At 42.7% G+C, this 17,835-nt stretch overlaps 1 long non-coding RNA gene across 1 annotated transcript in view; it reads right to left on the reverse strand.

Moving 5' to 3' along the window:
- Positions 1–1,131: 1,131 nt before the first annotated feature.
- LOC128402534 (uncharacterized) overlaps positions 1,132–17,835 on the reverse strand; it is a 42,651-nt gene continuing 25,947 nt past the window's right edge. Inside the window, exons 2-5 of the long non-coding RNA XR_008327736.1 lie at positions 17,507–17,572; positions 3,035–3,096; positions 2,072–2,168; positions 1,132–1,421 (exon numbers count right to left, since the gene is read on the reverse strand). This is a non-coding gene — a long non-coding RNA (uncharacterized LOC128402534). The remainder of the gene's footprint in view (positions 1,422–2,071; positions 2,169–3,034; positions 3,097–17,506; positions 17,573–17,835) is intronic.

A 17,835-nucleotide genomic window follows, 5' to 3' on the forward strand; every position in this document is an offset into this window, starting at 1 on the left:
TGCACAGAACTTCACACAAGACAAGCAGTCTAGGGACACTGAGATTGATACTCCTGTTAAGCCTTCCAAGTACAACCACATGATAAGGTTAGCATGTGCTCATCCTAAAAGCATTTGTGGTGGGGGAAAGAGGGACTCAAGGAAGATAATAAAACTTAATAAAAGTTAACATTTGGCTGCAGGGCTGCGGGATGGTGTGGTATCTGCACTCAAGTTACTTTAACAAAGGAGGGGGGGAAACTACATATATCTTAAAGCGCCATCTCTAAATGAGGCATGTGTAGTTTCATTGTTACATTCCATGGTAGCTGCGACGTCTGGAACTGATAACGCAAACAAAAAGACAAAGGAATTAAAAAATGGGTTGCCGTTTGGGGCAAAAATAATTAGGTGTGATGCATGGGTGAGGTATTCAGAAATGAACCCTGATTCTTTCCTTCTTGTGTGTTGTTGGCTTCATGCAAATGTGGGCACATGCAAAATGGATCCCTTTTTACTTCACTGGACTTGATCACACTAAAAACACACAAGGATGGTGTTTCCTGCTTGGCAGGGGGTTGGACTCGATCGCCCTTGTGGTCTTTTCCAACTCTATGATTCTATGATTCTATGTATGCATGCAGCAGCTACTTCCATCTGGAAGAATGAGGAAAGTCCACATGCACAAGATTTCTGTGTTCCCTTTGCAGCACCTAGAGAACTCTGAAATTAGTTATAGCTGTTAGGCCATTGCATGGGTAAACATGCATATTCAGCTACATATTTTCCATTCATTTCAATAAAAATTTTGCAGGACATGTTTTCAGTGGGCTGCACCCTAGATCTTGTCTCCAAGTGGTGAAAACATCAGGAGGGTCAGTAAATACACATTTGTCAGCTTTAGCATTTTCATTTTCAAATAATTTCTCTGTTCTGTGTTCCCAGTGACTGCTCGGCTTAAAGAATTGCTGTGAGTCTAAAATGGGGAGAGGGAGAACCATGTATGACACTTTGAGCTCCTTAGAGGAAAGGTGACATATGAATGTAATAAATAAAGGCACCAAGATGGCCCTGACCCAGATAATACTCACCGCTGTATGTCACAACTAGGACAAGGATGATTCACCACAGGGAAACCATGTTTGATGGTATCTCCATGACAACTGCAAAGTGTATTCTAGCTTTGAACTACATCTCTGGGGTGTTCCACCCCAGAGATTTGAGCTGGTTTAAAAGCACATACAGTGGCTGAAGTGATTGTGAACCACACATAAAACTCCTTAAGTACAATTGATCTGAATGGAAGCAAATGAAGGAAACAGAGACCTTGGTGCCAAACATCTCCAGACAAGGCATCTGTGGAAGTTGTCCACACCTTTAAATTCTCCATCGCAATTTGTAAGCGTACTTATATAATCCTCCGCAAAGGTAAGACATCTCATCTAGCAATGAAAAACACTGAAATGTATCAGCTTGCCAAGAGAACTGACGCCTCCATTTCCAAGGATGTCTCAGCTGTTTACCCAATACCAGAGTCACACATAAACACAGATGAACCAATAGCAAAGTTTAGCACTTGAATTTCACTGTCTCCTTTCAACTTTTGTGAACAGATCAAACTTCACCTGAATGCAAGCTCTTATAATTGCTTGTGCTAGAACATGCCTAGATGAAACAAAATTGATGTCTTCTTTGATGATTAAAGTTCCTTTAAGAATGTATCCCCTCCTCCACACATACACCAAATTTGTGCATGGAACTGTATCAAAGGAATGCAACCAAACCAGGTAAATTTATTCACATGGGAAATGGCTCCCTTTTTTTTAAGTACATGTGCTAACAAGTGTGGAATACTCAAGATAATGCAAAAATGCAATTTTTCTTCAGGACTAAGAGTATTATTGAGTAGTAATGGATGTTCTGATCTGGGGGGGGATTAAATTATTCTCCTAATTAAAATATGCAGGAAAGTTAATTTCAAAACCTTTTATCACAACCAAAAGTGAACAGCTTTTTATTTTGACACAGTTGCTCCCAACTATATTCGGAGATGTGATTGCATGGAGACATATCAATGAGAACCGAGACTTACTTCTGAGTAGACTTTAATAAGAGTGCATTGTAAGACAGACTTCCTGAGATATTTACTAAGCAGCCTTAAGAAAATGAACCACCTTCTCTTTTAAGGTCTGTGAGGCAAAGCAAAGGGAAAACAATGTAATAAATTCCAATAGATTCAGTGAAACGGGGTAGATAATGAACTAGTAGTAAATCCTAGATAAACTAGAGAGAGTCTTAAAATTGGGGGTGGGGGAGATGATGCATGCCTTCCTCATGAGATTCCCACAGGCATGTGATTGGCCACCGTGAGAATAGCATGCTGAACAGGCCTTTGATCTATTAAGTTGTTAAAAAAGCAAGGCTAAATTAAGGTAAGACAACAGCTCAACTTTGGTGTGTCTGTGTAAGTCACCAGAATTCAGTGGCTGCTCCCAGATTTTTAAATTCCCTCCCTGGAGAAGTTAGACTGGCTCCCTCCTTGTTGTCTTTCTGGTGCCAGATAAAGACTTTCTTATTCCAGCTGACTCTGGGAAACTGACTGCTTTTAATGAAAGGGCTGGCGCCATGCTGTTTTTACTCTGTGTATTCTATTAATGTTTACTTTTTAATGATTGCTTTTTTCCTATTTTTTTAGCTGCCTTGAATCCCTATCAAGGAAAAAGGCAAGGTATATATAAATATATAATCTTAATAACAATCATTGGCTGATCCCCAAAACTCAAAGACACCATGCAAGAAGGCATGAATTTTATGAGGTAATTATGAGGAACTTTAGCTTGACTTCTACCTACTTTAGCTTAGCGAAATTAAGAAACCACAGTAAGTTTTTATATTATTTAACAGTGTGCATCCCTAAGAAACCATTACAGAACAATAGGTTGGCGCTAACCACAGAATGGGCACAAGAGTAGTATTGCTCCCCAAGGTCTTCTTGCACAGCACTGGGCAATTAACAGCCTTTGTACTATTTCCACAAAAAAACAAGAAATCTTACCTCAGGTCAGTTCTGATTCTTCATTTTCCAGTATGAGTGCTATGTTGGGGCCTTCTTCAGTACTGCAAGTATAAGCATGATAAATACTTAACAGGCTCACCTCACAAACTGAGCAGTGAAATCCAGAGGCCATTTTTGGTGAACAGATGCTCAGATTTCAGGTATTACAGGTGTTCCAGAGCAAATTAAATCAGCACTGAGGAGCTGTTGTTAACAATTCACTATTAACCTGATTACCAACCTCTAGTACTCATTTCTCAGTGGCTAAACAGAGAATCAGTGAGAAGTTACATGCAGCTGATATTGCTTAGCATTCAGAAACATCCATGTACCTTGCCAATGACTTCCCTTGCATTCCTCATGCCAAATGTGGTAGCAGAGACATGCATATACAAATCACTCCTTGATTCTCTCTCATAATCAGTACAAAGGAAGCTATGGAATTTATATGTGGAGAGAATTTCATAATACATACACCACAGCATTTCATACCAGCAATTCTCTGGATGATTTATGTCCTTTGCATATAATTGGAGGAGGGTATATAGCTTTGCCACTTTTGTGCAAGATTTGTATGAAGTGGGATTACTCTGATGTTTCATAAAATACATATTTATGTATTTCTCTCTGGTTTTAAAAAATAAAAAGAATACTCCTTTAAGTTTGATGAGTTACTGGTATCTATAGCAGAGATCTTTTGAAAAGATGACACTCCTTTATTACCTGTGTTACCAAGAAGGTAAAGTTTAATTGCAAATGATAATTGCTCCTCATTTCCACATCACGTTTTATGTGCAAGGTGTGCTACAATCTTTTGTTAAAAAAAAAATCCACTTATCTACACTACACTGCCATAATGTTCCTGGTTGACAGACTGAGCTAGGAGCTGAACCCTGTTCTCTCATGCCCAAATGGATTTACTACTCAGGCCTGAGGTGCATTTTATAATTGAAGAGAAGTAGGCACTATTCAGAAAGTTCCCCTGGGTGTCAAGAGTTTAGACACACCAGGCCCATCTTTAGAGCAGCTATCATCATTAAATTATGGCATTTGCTCCCACGAGAGGTAGAAATGGCCACCCACTTGGAGGCTTAAAAATAATATTAGAGTAATTAATGGAATATAAGGCTATGTTCTGTTGGAGGTGGAATGGAAAGAGGACTTTTGCACTCAAGTTCTGCTTCCTATAGGCATCAGACTGGCTGCTATGAGAATAGAATGCTGGACTATTATTATTTCAATTTATTTCTTGCCTTTCACCATAAGGTCCCAGGGTAGATTACAACAACATCAGATACAATGTTTAAAACCGTTTAAAACAAATTACAGTCACAAAAATAGGGTGAGTTCTAAAAATACAATTATAAGTTCCTGGGGTACCTGGACTTCCTCTTCTAATTCCTTGGTGCCAGATGCTGAGGTTAGCATGTTAAAAATACAATCCAGGAGCCAGCTTGGCGATGGCCCGCTAAAGATGGGTCATTAGCTGGGACAAAGGGAGTGGCACTGTGCCAGAGGGCAAATGGGAGGGGCCCCTCTCCCAACTCAGAGTTAGTTAGAAAGACAAACCTTTGGAAGTAGAGCTGGAGGCAGAGTTGGAAGGAGGGCAGTTGTTTTCAGGATTGCAATTGGGATGGTGTAAGCTGCAGGAAAAGTTAGTTGCAGTTTGCAAGCAGCGGAAAACTGGAGAAAGCGGGGTTAGAGCAAATCAAAGGCAGCAGCCATGGAAGAATCATGATCTTCTGGAATGCTGGAAGCAACTCTATTGTAGGCTCAGGTTGTAAGGTAAAGTTAAAGGTACCCCTGCCCGTACGGGCCAGTCGTGTCCGACTCTAGGGTTGTGCGCCCATCTCACTTAAGAGGCCGGGGGCCAGCGCTGTCCGGAGACACTTCCGGGTCATGTGGCCAGCGTGACGAAGCTGCTCTGGCGAGCCAGCACCAGCGCAGCCCACGAAAACGCCGTTTACCTTCCCGCTATAAAGCGGTACCTATTTATCTACTTGTACTTAAGGGTGCTTTTGAACTGCTAGGTGGGCAGGAGTTGGGACCGAAAGACGGGACCTCACCCCGCCGTGGGGATTCGAACCGCCGACCATACGATTGGCAAGTCCTAGGCTCTGAGGTTTTACCCACAGCGCCACCCGCGTCCTTAGGCTCAGGTTGTATGTATGTGTAAATAAGCCATATATCATAAAGACACCACAGTCTCCGCTGTGCCTCATTTCCAAAGGAAACACGAATCCTGGGTACCATATATACTCGAGTATAAGCTGACCCGAATATAAGCCAAGGCACCTAATTTTAGCACAAAAAAACTGGGAAAACTTATTGACTCGAGTATAAGCCAGTTCACCACACCACAAACCTGGTGGTGGCAGCAGCGGTGGAGAAAGAACAAGCAGCCTGAAAGGGCTGCTTTCAGGCTGCTCATTCCTCCTTCACCACCACCGACAGCAGCAAAGGCGGAGGAAGGAGCAGCCTGAAAGGGCTCCTTTCGGGCCACTCGTCCCTCCGCCGCTGCCTCTGCTGCTCGCAGCGCAGTGCCTCTCCCAACCGCGGCTCCTGTGCCTGCCCTTGCAAGAGGCAGGCGGCAGCAGGACCAGTGGCAAGAAAGGGCTCCTTTCGGGCCGCTCATCCCTCCGCCGCCGCCACCCGCCTCACTCGAGTATAAACCGAGGGAGGCATTTTCAGCGTAAAAAATGTGCTGAAAAAATCAGCTTATACTCAAGTATATACGGTAAGTGCCTGGAACCTCTGGAATCTCCCACTGCTTGGAGGTTGGAATGGCGAGCCACAATACATATCTCAAAGACATGTCTCAAAGTAAAGAGATATGGCTTCAGAATGCAATAGAAACTGTGTAATCAAGATGTCAGATACACCTCTGTGGGGATGGAATTCCACAGTTGAGGAATTCCACAACGAGCTGAGTAGGGATCTTCCTATGTTCTGATTACCTGAACTGAATACTGACTACATGGTATCATAATGGAATTGGGCAGGGTTCAAAAAACAGTTCTAGTCTCCATTAAAAGCCACATTAGGGGGTTCAAAAAACCAAAAAACCCGTCTGGCTCCAAATGTAGAACCATGATACTGATGGAACAGCTTTAAACAATGATACAGTTTTAGCCTGATGAATTCTGAAGTGCTCAATTATTTGTCAGTGCGTGAGGAGGAGGGTGGGGTGGAAATGTGTCACCACAGTTCTCTGATTTCATGAAGCAACACCTGAAGAGCACAATGTTAAGCTGCCTTAAAAGTGCTTTTTCATTATTAAGAAAATGTGATGCACATGTTCATTGCAGGATGTTGCTATTCCCCAGCATGTAAACTGGGAAAGCACAAAGCAAGCAGGCAGGAAGATCAACTCCAGCCTCCTCAGGAGGCAACAGGACTGATAATATCAAGCCAACATGTAGTCCACTTTATACGGTATATTAGGAATTGGAGGATATCTGTTTTCTTAAAAAATAATAACACCACAAAATGCAATCAGACCCACTGATTCCTTGCAGGTGAGAAAAAATAGGCCCACAAAACTCCTCTCCTCACATGAGTTAACAAATCAATGTTTTTATTAGATTTCTTGCCCACTCTCTACTATGAGGTCCCAGGGACAATATCAAAACCACTTAAAACAAATTACAGTCAGAAGAATAGGGTAGGTCCTTAAAAATACATCTCAGGTGTCAAAAACCAGGGCAAAGAGGTGCATATGACAGGTGAATGTGCCAAATTCACCTCTGAGGGGAAGAAATTCCATAGCTTAGGAGTGGCCACATTGAATGCCCTCTCCTGGACTGCTACCCCCAAACTTCTGAGGGCAGTAGAACTACCAAGAGGGCCCTCTCTGTTGATCTTAATGCTAGAAAAGGTCTGTAGGGAGGCATATTTGGGGCCTAAGTCAATTAGGGCTGTGGGATAGATAGGTCCTCAGTATCCTCAGATGGTGGAAACTGGAAAGAGGGGTGACAGTGGCAAGTCCCTACTTTTCTCACCTAGCCCCCTAAGCTATTCTGCTACCCTCAGGCATGGTGGAGGTCACCATCCTGTTGCCAGCACTGTAGAAAGATTCATTGGCTGGGTTGTAGAATGGAGATGCCATCTCATTCTTACCTCAGGCAGGAAAACATATTGGGTTGGCCCTGGCTGCATGTGAAGAGCTACTTCCACTAGTGAAGAGAATGGAGCAGCTCCTTTCACAAAAGAGTATGTGTGAAGCTCAGGACTGATGGCTGCTTTGAACCCTTGCATACACAATAGGAACATGGCTGAGTTTGCAATCAGACTCACGTCACATAAAAACACTGTTTGTGTGAACTTATTGTGGGTGGTTCATATACGGCTGCCCCAATTCCTACAACAGCAGTTTGGCTCAGGACTCTGCCCCAACTGTGTCCCTGGTGACTGCAAGCACTAGTCTACAGGAGAATATGAGTGGAATCCAGTGGATCCCCTCCTTTTGTAGGTGAGCCTCTCCAATGGGTTGCAGCAGTTGTCCTCTTTTTCGGTCAAGCAAATCATCTCTCCCCTCCCCCTCCTCACCCTTCACCCAGTGGAAAAGGGAAGCAGTGGAAAAATACATCTGAGCCTCTAAATCGGGGATGGGAAATGTGCAGCCCTCCGTGCTAATATGCAGTTATTATAAACAGTACCATATGCAGTACTGAATAAGAGTGCAATAAATTCAGATGCCTGGATGATGAAGACGTGTCTTGTTGAATCATGGTGAGAAGATCTTTCGGATGAAAACTGAACAATGCAAAGATGGAACAATACTAAGGGGAGGGGAGCCAATTTTATCATTCCAGTGTTTACTTTAAAATTGAAGGATGTAAATTAGCTAAACTAATTTAAAAATGAGTACAGTATTTTGTTAAGAGGAGGGTCTGGGCTAAATGTTAGGAGCCCGGGATCACTCCAAAGTAAATCTATGTCATTGACTTTTTTAATGATTGCTGTTTATTTTCAGAAACAGACAGCACAACATTGCGGTGTACTTTCCATTGATTGCATAAACAAAACAAATAAACAAAGCCCAAATGTATAACTAGAACAATACAATGCACAGCTATCACCAATGTGAAACAGGATTGGACCACAGTGGTGGGGAGAGGCTTGAGCCCTTTGCTATTCCTATAGTCTAGATCCAGAATGGAGCTTCCCTAAACATCCAACTGCTATTTGCATAATTCTCATTATTTTTACTATGGATCACCATAGCTGCTACTACAGGAGTAGGGAGCCTCAGGTGCAGGGCTGAATGTGCCCCTGCAGGTTTCTCTATCCAGCCCTAGAGACTCTACCCAGGCCACACACCCCAGGCCTGCACCCTCCATTAGCCATTTTACCTGTTCTAATATCTGTAGCTTGCCTGGCCACACCCACTACTGCTATGCAGCCCCTGGAAGGTTTCCCATGAGGAAATGTGGTGCTTGGCATGAAACAGGGTCCCCAGTCCCTATGCTAAGGTCTCTTCCCCAATTATCATTACTACTACTTCTACTTTTATGAAGGTATATGCTGCTATCGAAAGGATAAAGGCCCCTGTGTGAGAGGCAAGGAAGTTAAGATCTCCCAGGGTAAGAGGCTGGAAGAAGAAAGGGAAGCTCCCAAGTGAGAGTCGGGTATGTTCATCACTCTCTGTGTGGGATAAGAGTTAAGATTTACTTGGGGAGAAAGGACTTTGCATTTTTTCTTTCTCCTTTTTATGTTGGGGGGGGGGTTGTAATGTTTAAGGAAAGTCTCAATAGCCCTCTTTCCAAACAAAGAAAACATACTATTTTTCCATAGTGCCTTACAAAGCGTGTTCTCCCTAACAGAGAGCACGTGTTGCGGTTGGGGGAACAACCCACCCTGCCGTTACTGGGCAGATTTGGTGAGGAACCCAAGCCTTTAAGTGGTTAAAATTGGGTTGCTGGGGAGTTTTGATTGTTGCCAATTTAAATACAGGGGCCAGACGTTGGACGTCCTCTTGGCCGTTTTGCACCGGATCACCCGCCCTCCCTCCCTTTAATAGGGTGGTTTTTTCTTGATCACTTGACCTTGCTATGCCTGTCATGGGGTCGTCCGCCTTGGAGCGGGGGCCTGGTTGGAATTTTGCCATCTGGCGGATTGGCTGGTGCCATTTGGTTTTTGCCTACTGCGTAGCAAATCGTCACAACTTGTAAGGTTGGCAGTTAGGCATTGGTTAAATTGGTGCTTGGAGGGGTAAGTGCCTACCCCTCCAAATGATGCGGAAAGGGAATTCCGTTAAAGGAATCCAGGGGCTTGCCATTCTTTTCGTCCTTGTCCGTGGAGCCGGACTTGGGCCGTGCAAGCCCCACAGGAACATGAGGGTGAGAGGTGAGGGACTGTTGCCCAGCTTCATTTTCTCACCCAATACTTGTTTCCCACGCTGGCTTCCGTTGGTGTCCGGAAGGCCAGCTCTGTCCCTGAGGGCAAGGACAGATAGTCATAACCAATGCCTAAGCAACCACTCACATTTTTTGTATTTTGAATAAAGTTGTGGCCAAAATTATGCCAAAAACCTTAAACAAAAATTGATGTGTGAAGTGTGAATTTTTTGGGGGGTGGCATTGTGGGACTCAACACGCAACATGTAAAAACAATTAAAAACCATATAAAAGGTGAAAGAACATATCCATTAATTAGAGTAAGCACTTCAATTTGGTTGGGGTGGTGGCGGCTCTACCCCTTTTGGTAAAACCCCAATTTATTTATCTTCATTTTAAAAAATCAGACGCATCCTGCTTTAAATGCAGAGTAAAGATGGCGCTCCAGCCCCTTGCCCCACAGTCTGAAGGAAGGATGGACAAGTCTGTCAGTTATGGCTTCTCTTACTTTCTCATTTTTCCAGTCTCAACTTCATTCTTCTCCATATCTGCCACACCGGTTTGCGAATATATCTATTTTTAAGTCTTTGCAAAAATTCAACAATTTCAATGCAAATTTATTAAACGATATACATTTTTGTACATAGGTTTGCCTCATATTAGCAATTTCCCCTATAATCACTGGGTCGTGTAGGTTAGCCTCATCGCCTGCCACCATACCCCTTGGCCACAGCCCTCTGCCCCCACACTCAAAGGGATGCCGCAGGCATACTGACATATGTGCGTAGAGCTTGTTCGTGCAAGGGGGGATTCTGGGCCAATCTGTATCTGTACCATGAAAGAGCTTCATGGTCATATCATATGTTGTCATGCATGTTAGGGCCCCTTCTCATGTCATGTGTAGTGGCATAGCTAGAGGGCATTTCAGCAGCGAGGATCCAAACAGTGCATGTTTTGGGCACATAAAGTCTCTCCCCCACCTCAGTCACCCTAATCTCTCCAGCATCTTTATTGCTCAGTCTTCACAGGTGATTTAATGTTGTGTACAACTCGAGAAAGGAGGCGTCATTTGATTTGAAAGGTTAAGGAGAAATCTCTTGGAACAGAGTATTTCAGACCTTGAATTGGTAGGAGGGTGCACTGTGCGCTAAGCCTATGATGACAGCAAGATGGAACACTGGCATATAGCTCTGATTATATTTGTTAGATAAACTCTTTATGGCATTGTGGCCTAAGATTTATTAGTGCTCCTTTCGTGACAGAACTGATCTCAATGATTGCCAAACAAAAAAGAATATAAGGTCAGGGCAAGTCCTCCAAATTCTGTCATCTCATCTGCCTCGTAAACTTTGCCTACGTCACCTAAGTAGGTTGATGGATATTTTATGTAGACTGTCAACAATTAATCACACAAGAGGCAAAAGGTTAAAAAGCAGGAACGGAGGCCTAAGCAGAAATTCACGTATCCACAAACATTTCCAGGATCGTTCCCATGAGGCATAACATAACATTAATTCAGGATGTACCCTCAGATATATATGGTAAAAAAATTAACTTCTTTTTTAAAAAAAAAAATGATATGGGCTATGCCAACCCCAATTTGAGTTTTATGAATTTGTTTTCCTCTTCCATTGCTTTTTCCTTTTGTATCATGTCTTTTAGATTGAGAGATTGTGTTGTTTTTTAAATTTCTGTACAAGCAGTATTTTAGGTGCATTGTCTTACTATATATTATCTTTGTAAGAAAAAAGTTATGTTGCAGCCTCACAAACTGTGACAACAGCAGGGTGAGTGAAACAGGCAGACTGGTGGTGCGAGTAAGCTGACTGGCAGAGTGAGCAAGCAAGTGGCCCAGATGGGCCTTCCCATGTTCCCCCAGCTGCTGCTGCTGCTGCCACCACCCGCCTGCATGCATGCACAACAGAGTGAGGGAAGACCAGAGTCCAACTGAGCAGGCATCCCAGCTAAGCAAATGACTGGGTGGGAATTCCGGCAGAGCAAGGGAGCTGGCCACTCCCTCATAGCAATGGTTCTTCCCTCATTTGGCAGCAGGAAACCTGCCCAAATCCTATGCTACTTGTGTCCACAAGAAACCTGGCTGAGGGGAACTCTTTTTCACACTGGAGATGTATAATGTGCACTTGGTGAACTAACCACTAATATAAAAGCGATTCATCATGTCTTTTGGATCACTGTTTTTATGCCTCCAAAAACACTCCTATGATTAGCTTTATTTGGATTATGGAATTCCACACAAGTACAGAATGTGACGAACACCAAATTCACTTTCCTAATAATCTGTTTTTGTTTTAGCGGCATTCAGTTCCTGCTTGCAAGAGTCCCATAGGCATCTGGTTGGCCACTGTGACAGAGTGCTAGACTAGATGGGCCACTGGCTTCATCCAGCAGGGATATCCTTATGTTCCCACTTGGACTATTGTGATGCGCTCTATGTGGGGTTACCTTTGAAGGTGACCTGGAAACTACAACTAATCCAGAATGTGGCAGCTAGACTGGGGACTGGAACAGCCACCAAGACCACATAACACAGGTCCTGAAAGACCTCCATTGGCTCCCAGTACATTTCCAAGCACAATTCAAAGTTTTGGTGCTGACCTTTAAAGCCCTAAATGGCCTCGGCCTAGTATACTTGAAGGAGCGTCTCCACCCCCATCATTCTGCCCAGACACTGAGGTCCAGCGGCGAGGGCCTTCTGGCGGTTCCCTCACTGTGAGAAGTGAGGTTACAGGGAACCAGGCAGAGGGACTTCTCAGTGGTGGCGCCCGCCCTGTGGAACACCCTCCCATCAGATGTCAAGGAAATAAACAACTATCTGGGCTTTAGAAGACATCTGAATGCAACCCTGTATAGGGAGGTTTTTAATGTTTGATGTTTTATCGTGTTTTTAATATTCTGTTGGGAGCCGCCAGGTGGGCAGGATATAAATAATAAATTATTATTATTATTGTTGTTGTTGTTGTTGTTGTTGTTATTAGGAATAGCTAGTGCTGTCAAAATTAATCATCTCTTTGACAGCATACATATGGGTGTGGGGTTTTATTCAGATTCTCCTGCATATGTTGACACAACTGGAAAGGTATTTGTGCATGGAAGCCTGCTTCTGCACACAGATTGCTGGATCTGACTGCTAACATCTGTGATGAACTGCACACAAACCCTGCTTAGTACAAGTTCCTTTCAAGGCCAGATGGAAAACAAGCGGTGTTCACACAAACTCACCACAGGCACAAAGGTTGTGTGCTGTTGTGCTTCAGCATTTGCTGAGGTCACACTGGAACCATGTATATCTTCTCCTTCGCCGATAACCTCACATTCCTCTTTCCACTTTGTGGAGTTTAGTGAAGATCAAGGCCTACTATCCTTTCTACACACACACACACAAACACACACACACACACATCCTCCCCAGACTGTTTGGCTCCTTGTTGTATGAGAAAATTCTTTCTCCAACATGTAAGGAGATTGAAACGTAAGGAGATTGAAGGTACATTCTTTCACCTTTGGTGGACGTGCCCGAGGATTAAGGCTTTCTGGGAGATGATTTATAATGAAATGAAAAAGGTATTTAAGTATACTTTCGTGAAGAAACCAGAGGCCTTTCTCCTGGGCATAGTCGGCCAATTGGTGCCAAAGAAGGATAGAACTTTTTTTATGTACGCTACAGCAGCAGCAAGAATACTCATTGCAAAGTATTGGAAGACACAAGAATTACCCACCTTGGAAGAATGGCAGATGCAAGTAATCGACTATATGGAAATGGCTGAGATGACTGGCAGAATCCGAGACCAGGGAGAAGAGTTGGTGGAAGAAGATTGGAGGAAATTTAAAACTTATTTACAGAAGTATTGTAAAATGTATGAATGCTGATGACATTGAATTAAAATGAAGGGGTTCTAGTAATAAGAGATAAAAATTTGAAACTTGGGAGGTAAAATAAATAAGGATAAAGTAGTAGGATACGAATTTGCTGAACTAATTGTTAAAAAGGGATATAAAAAAGGGAGGCGTGAGGAAGTCAGGAAAATAAGTTAATTGAAGATGAATAATTGGAAAAGAGTGATTTGTGTTTTTCTTATTATACTTTTTGAGTGTTGATTGTCTTTTTTTGTTGTTTTCTTGTTAAATGTTTGTATTTTATGTATCGTGAAAGTTTGTATTGTTGTGTTTTATATTTTCTCTGTGTTTTTATTGTTCTACTTTTCTATTGTTAAACTTAATAAAATATTATTTTTTTAAAAAAGAAAGAAAATTCTTTCTCCATCAGGTAGTTTACAAGGAGTACTAAGTCATTCTCTGGGACAAGTCTCTGTGTGCCTCAAACAGTGCCAAGGAGCACTGAGGGGAGGAAATATCAGTTAAGCACAAATTTGGAACTTGAAATTGCCAACATACAAATAGTAACCAGAGAACAGAACCTTGATTTGAAACATGTTTTCTTCCAGGAACAGGCTTCTTATTCCTTTAAATGCTACGCATCTCCCTATCCATTCCAGGAATGGCTGTGGGAAGTGTTCAAGGCATTCTTTACCAGCTCTCCCTGGTGAACCATTTTGCCTGGCATGCAAGGTCTGATCAGAGTTGCCAGATCAATATTTAATTTTAAAATAGGGAGCCAGAGGGACACTGTCATATTCTGTAGCAAAGGTTCTCAAAGCTGTGGACCAGGAGTGCCTAACCTGTGGCTGTCTCTACATGTTGTCAGACTTCAAATCCATTCGGTCCCCGAGTATGTGACCCATGGTCAGCTGTGATGAAAGCTGTAGACGAAGATTATCTGGAAGGCCACTCCTGCTTTAGAGTGATAATCTAACAGAGGCACAAGTTCTTTTTAGAGGAGGGACACATTCACACTATACATGTAATGTACTAACATACAGTCATGGCTTACCCCAAAGAATTATGGGAGCTATAGTTTAAGTGTGCTGAGAGCTGTCGGGAGACCCCTATTCCCCCCACAGAGCCACAGTTTCTGTAATGCCTTCTGAAGAGAGATTATCAAAACACTCTGGGAACTGTACCTTTGTGGGGGGGGGAGGGTCTCCTAACAATTCTCAGCATGTTTTAAAAAGTACAGTGTCCATAATTCTGTGGGAGGAGGCCATGGCTGTTTAAAGAGGTATCATAGTGCTTTAAATGTATGGCATGAATGTGACATAGGTTTGGACATCTCTTTGACCTGTTTTAATTTGTTGGAAGCCATCCAGAGTGGCTGGGGGAATATAGATAATAAAATCATCATCATCATCATCTGTTGTTGTTGTTGTTATACCTTGGTTCTAAATCCCAACCTTGCATGTGGTTTTAGTCTGGGTCACATATGATATCCATTACTTGATTTGCACTACTTGATTACATAACTGTAAACTGGGTGGCTTGAACCTGAGTGCGTGAATTGGCTCCAGGGAAAAAGCACTATGTCTGAACTGATGTTGAAGTTCTGCCGCACCACCATTCTATGACTGGCTCCATCCTATGCACCCCACTTTTATGACTGCCCCAGCTTCTCGTTTATCACTGACTCCACCCTATGCAATCTTTTTATCACTGCCTCTGCCCCATGTTTCCCATGCTGGGATCTGCACTTGCAAAGCCATTTTGTGATTGGCTTTGCCACCAGCTGTCATTGTGTGACTGGCTCTGCACTGAGCCACTCTTTTAAATGATATGACTCAATAATTTCCTGCCGTCTCAAATGAGCCCTGAGAACAGAAAGTTTGAGAACTCCTCATACATGGCACATCTTTCAGATGTGCAAAGTTACCACTTGATACTGGAGTCATCAAATAATAGAGTGAACCATCTTACTTTTTCCATGTGTTCAGTATGATAGTACTCTGTGATCCCCTGCTTTAAAATGGAGTCTCAGAAGAATTCAGCCCTATAACCCAAAGTTGGAAAAGTTGGTTTAGCCTTGGATATACAGTGTGGTGTCACCTTGTGGATTTCCCTGAATCCACAAGGCAAATGAGGACACTATTAATAATTAGCAGATACAGCTCGTAGGTAGGTTTTTAAATTTCAAAGGTTGGAGCTTTTCTTCAAGATAAAACTTACAACAAGAACAAGAAAAAACAAAAAAGTAAACAATGAAAGGATTTCTTTAGACATAGGGCCAAGCTACACATTACGAGAGAAACCCATGACTGGACTGCCCAATTTTTTTCTCTTTAAATGAAATGCAGCTATGGATGGAGAAAGCAATTTGCTTTATTTCATTTTAGTCTTTCCCACAGTGCTATTTTCCAGATTAAAACCACCAGTCCCCCAAGATGTTTGTCCCAGAGGGCATTTCTCTTCACGGATTGTAAGCTACTCTGTCTCAGTTTTACCACCGCCCATCCACCAGGGCACTATGTGGAAAACAATGGATTAAACTTCTTGAACTAGGAGACAAACTATTAACACTGTTGTGTTCACCCTAATACCTGGGCAGTGAGAGACTACAGGGGTCCCAGCACTTACCCAGGGTTCCATTTCTTTGCAATGAAGGTCAGTGGAGACTGTGGTGTCTTTAGAACACATGGTTTTATTTACACATATATACAGCCCGAGCACTGGATTGATCAGCTCACAGCATTAACACTCCCAACAGATCTTGCATCCCCATTATTTTCCAGGGAGGTTCCCAAAGGCCAGAGCTTTGAATTCAACCCACAGAGAAAAACAAGTCTCTTTCTCCCTAGCTTCCAGCCCAGCCAAACTTACACACAGACTCCGGCTAACTCTGCTATTATTCTCCTACCTACAAGATGATGTCACTCCAGCCCCACTTCCTCAGCCCCAATCCAGATGTGCTTTGGCATCAGAAGATTAGATCACTTATTTATTTATTTATTTATTTATTTATTTATTTATTTATTTATTTATTGCATTTATATCCTACCTTTCCTCTGCGGAGCTCAAGGCAGTAGAGATTCTTTCCTTCACATTGTCTCCTCATAGCTATCATGTCTCTCACACTAATCGTGGCTGACTAAGAATTTGAATGTGGGTCTTGTTTGTCCCTCAGACAAACAGAAAGAAAACAAGAAAACTCTACCTGCTCCGAGAGAAGCCTCTCTCATTCAGAGATTGGCTCCACCCCAGGTGTTTTGTCTAAGGTTGCCCACTCTCTGTTTTCCCATAGAGAATTTGGATGATACTGTTGCCAACTGTTGCATTCCAGGGTTTTCTATTGGGATCTTTCCCCCTGAACCTGATTTGTATTGCGCATGCACACACATTTGCTTAAAATGCAATTGCAGCACCGTTATGTCCACTGTGGACTGGCAAAGCACAAATGAGGCTATTTGGGGCTACTGTGCCTTGACAATAAGCTTCCTCCTTGCAGCTTCTCTCTCTAACTGCTTCCTGTGGTCCAGCATGGTTGATAAATTGCCTTGTATTTAGTCATTCCCTGCAATGGGTTTTTTAAAAAGACCAGTTTCCTCTTATCATCCTCCCGCCACTTTCTTTCTTCTAAAATGGAACAAGCACATCATTTTCAAGACAGCTCCTTGAACAAGAAAGGCAAAGGAAAAAAGTGAGCCTAGCCCAGGTAGAATAGACCAAAAATGATCCCAAAATAGGCACCACAGCATGACGGGGCTCTCTGCTAGAAAAGCAAACTGAGGGACAATCCCATGTGTTTTTACTAAAGCTGTTAATTCACTCCTCACATCTCTCATTCAAGTCATCAATCACAACATAACCAAAATAGAGCTCAGAGCGCAGCTGCTAGCATGCCACTGTAAATGAACCTTCTGCCAATGGAGCCCTGCCCCACCAAGTTGGCGTCATAGGAGAGGGGAAAACTCAACAGGAAAAATAAACTAATCAGGTACCACAGACCCTTTCCTTAAGGGGAAAAGGGCTACTCAATTTTAACTCTTTGTAAGCACATTCACCAGTAAGCCATTGGCTGGAAAGTAACCTGTTTGGGGATGTGGCCTTGTGGAAGCTCAGTAGCAAAGACCTTTTGAAGAGAACTTCTCACCACGACATCACCATAATTCTCTACCTAGTATGAGCAATGTCACGGTGTGTGGTTCTTTTAAAGCATAACACCTGTGAGGAGGAGCCATACCAACCATGTAATAACTCAAAAGCATAAAGTTAAAGGAAGCTTGCATACCTGTAGGGGGGATGTGATCGTCATTATGTAGGCTGTCCCGTTCAAAAAGGTCATGGATTTCTTCTTCTGGAAGCAAAGCACATACAATTTGTTACAAAGGGAAACATCTGAACATCATGTATAAACTGGATATAAATGTGGCTTTGATGATCCCCATCTTCTAAATCTGTAGCCAATTGTTTATTTGCTTTTTCCGCAAAAGGCTTTTATATGCATTCATGCTACTATTGAAATAATTATGTGTTCTAGGTTTGTTTTTGGTTCAGATTTACATATTTTTAAACAACATGAGAGTATATCATACAAAGAGTTATTTTGTCCTTTTAATA

Source organism: Podarcis raffonei, chromosome 1 (genome assembly GCF_027172205.1).
Source record: "Podarcis raffonei isolate rPodRaf1 chromosome 1, rPodRaf1.pri, whole genome shotgun sequence".
In the NCBI taxonomy this organism is placed as follows: domain Eukaryota; kingdom Metazoa; phylum Chordata; class Lepidosauria; order Squamata; family Lacertidae; genus Podarcis; species Podarcis raffonei.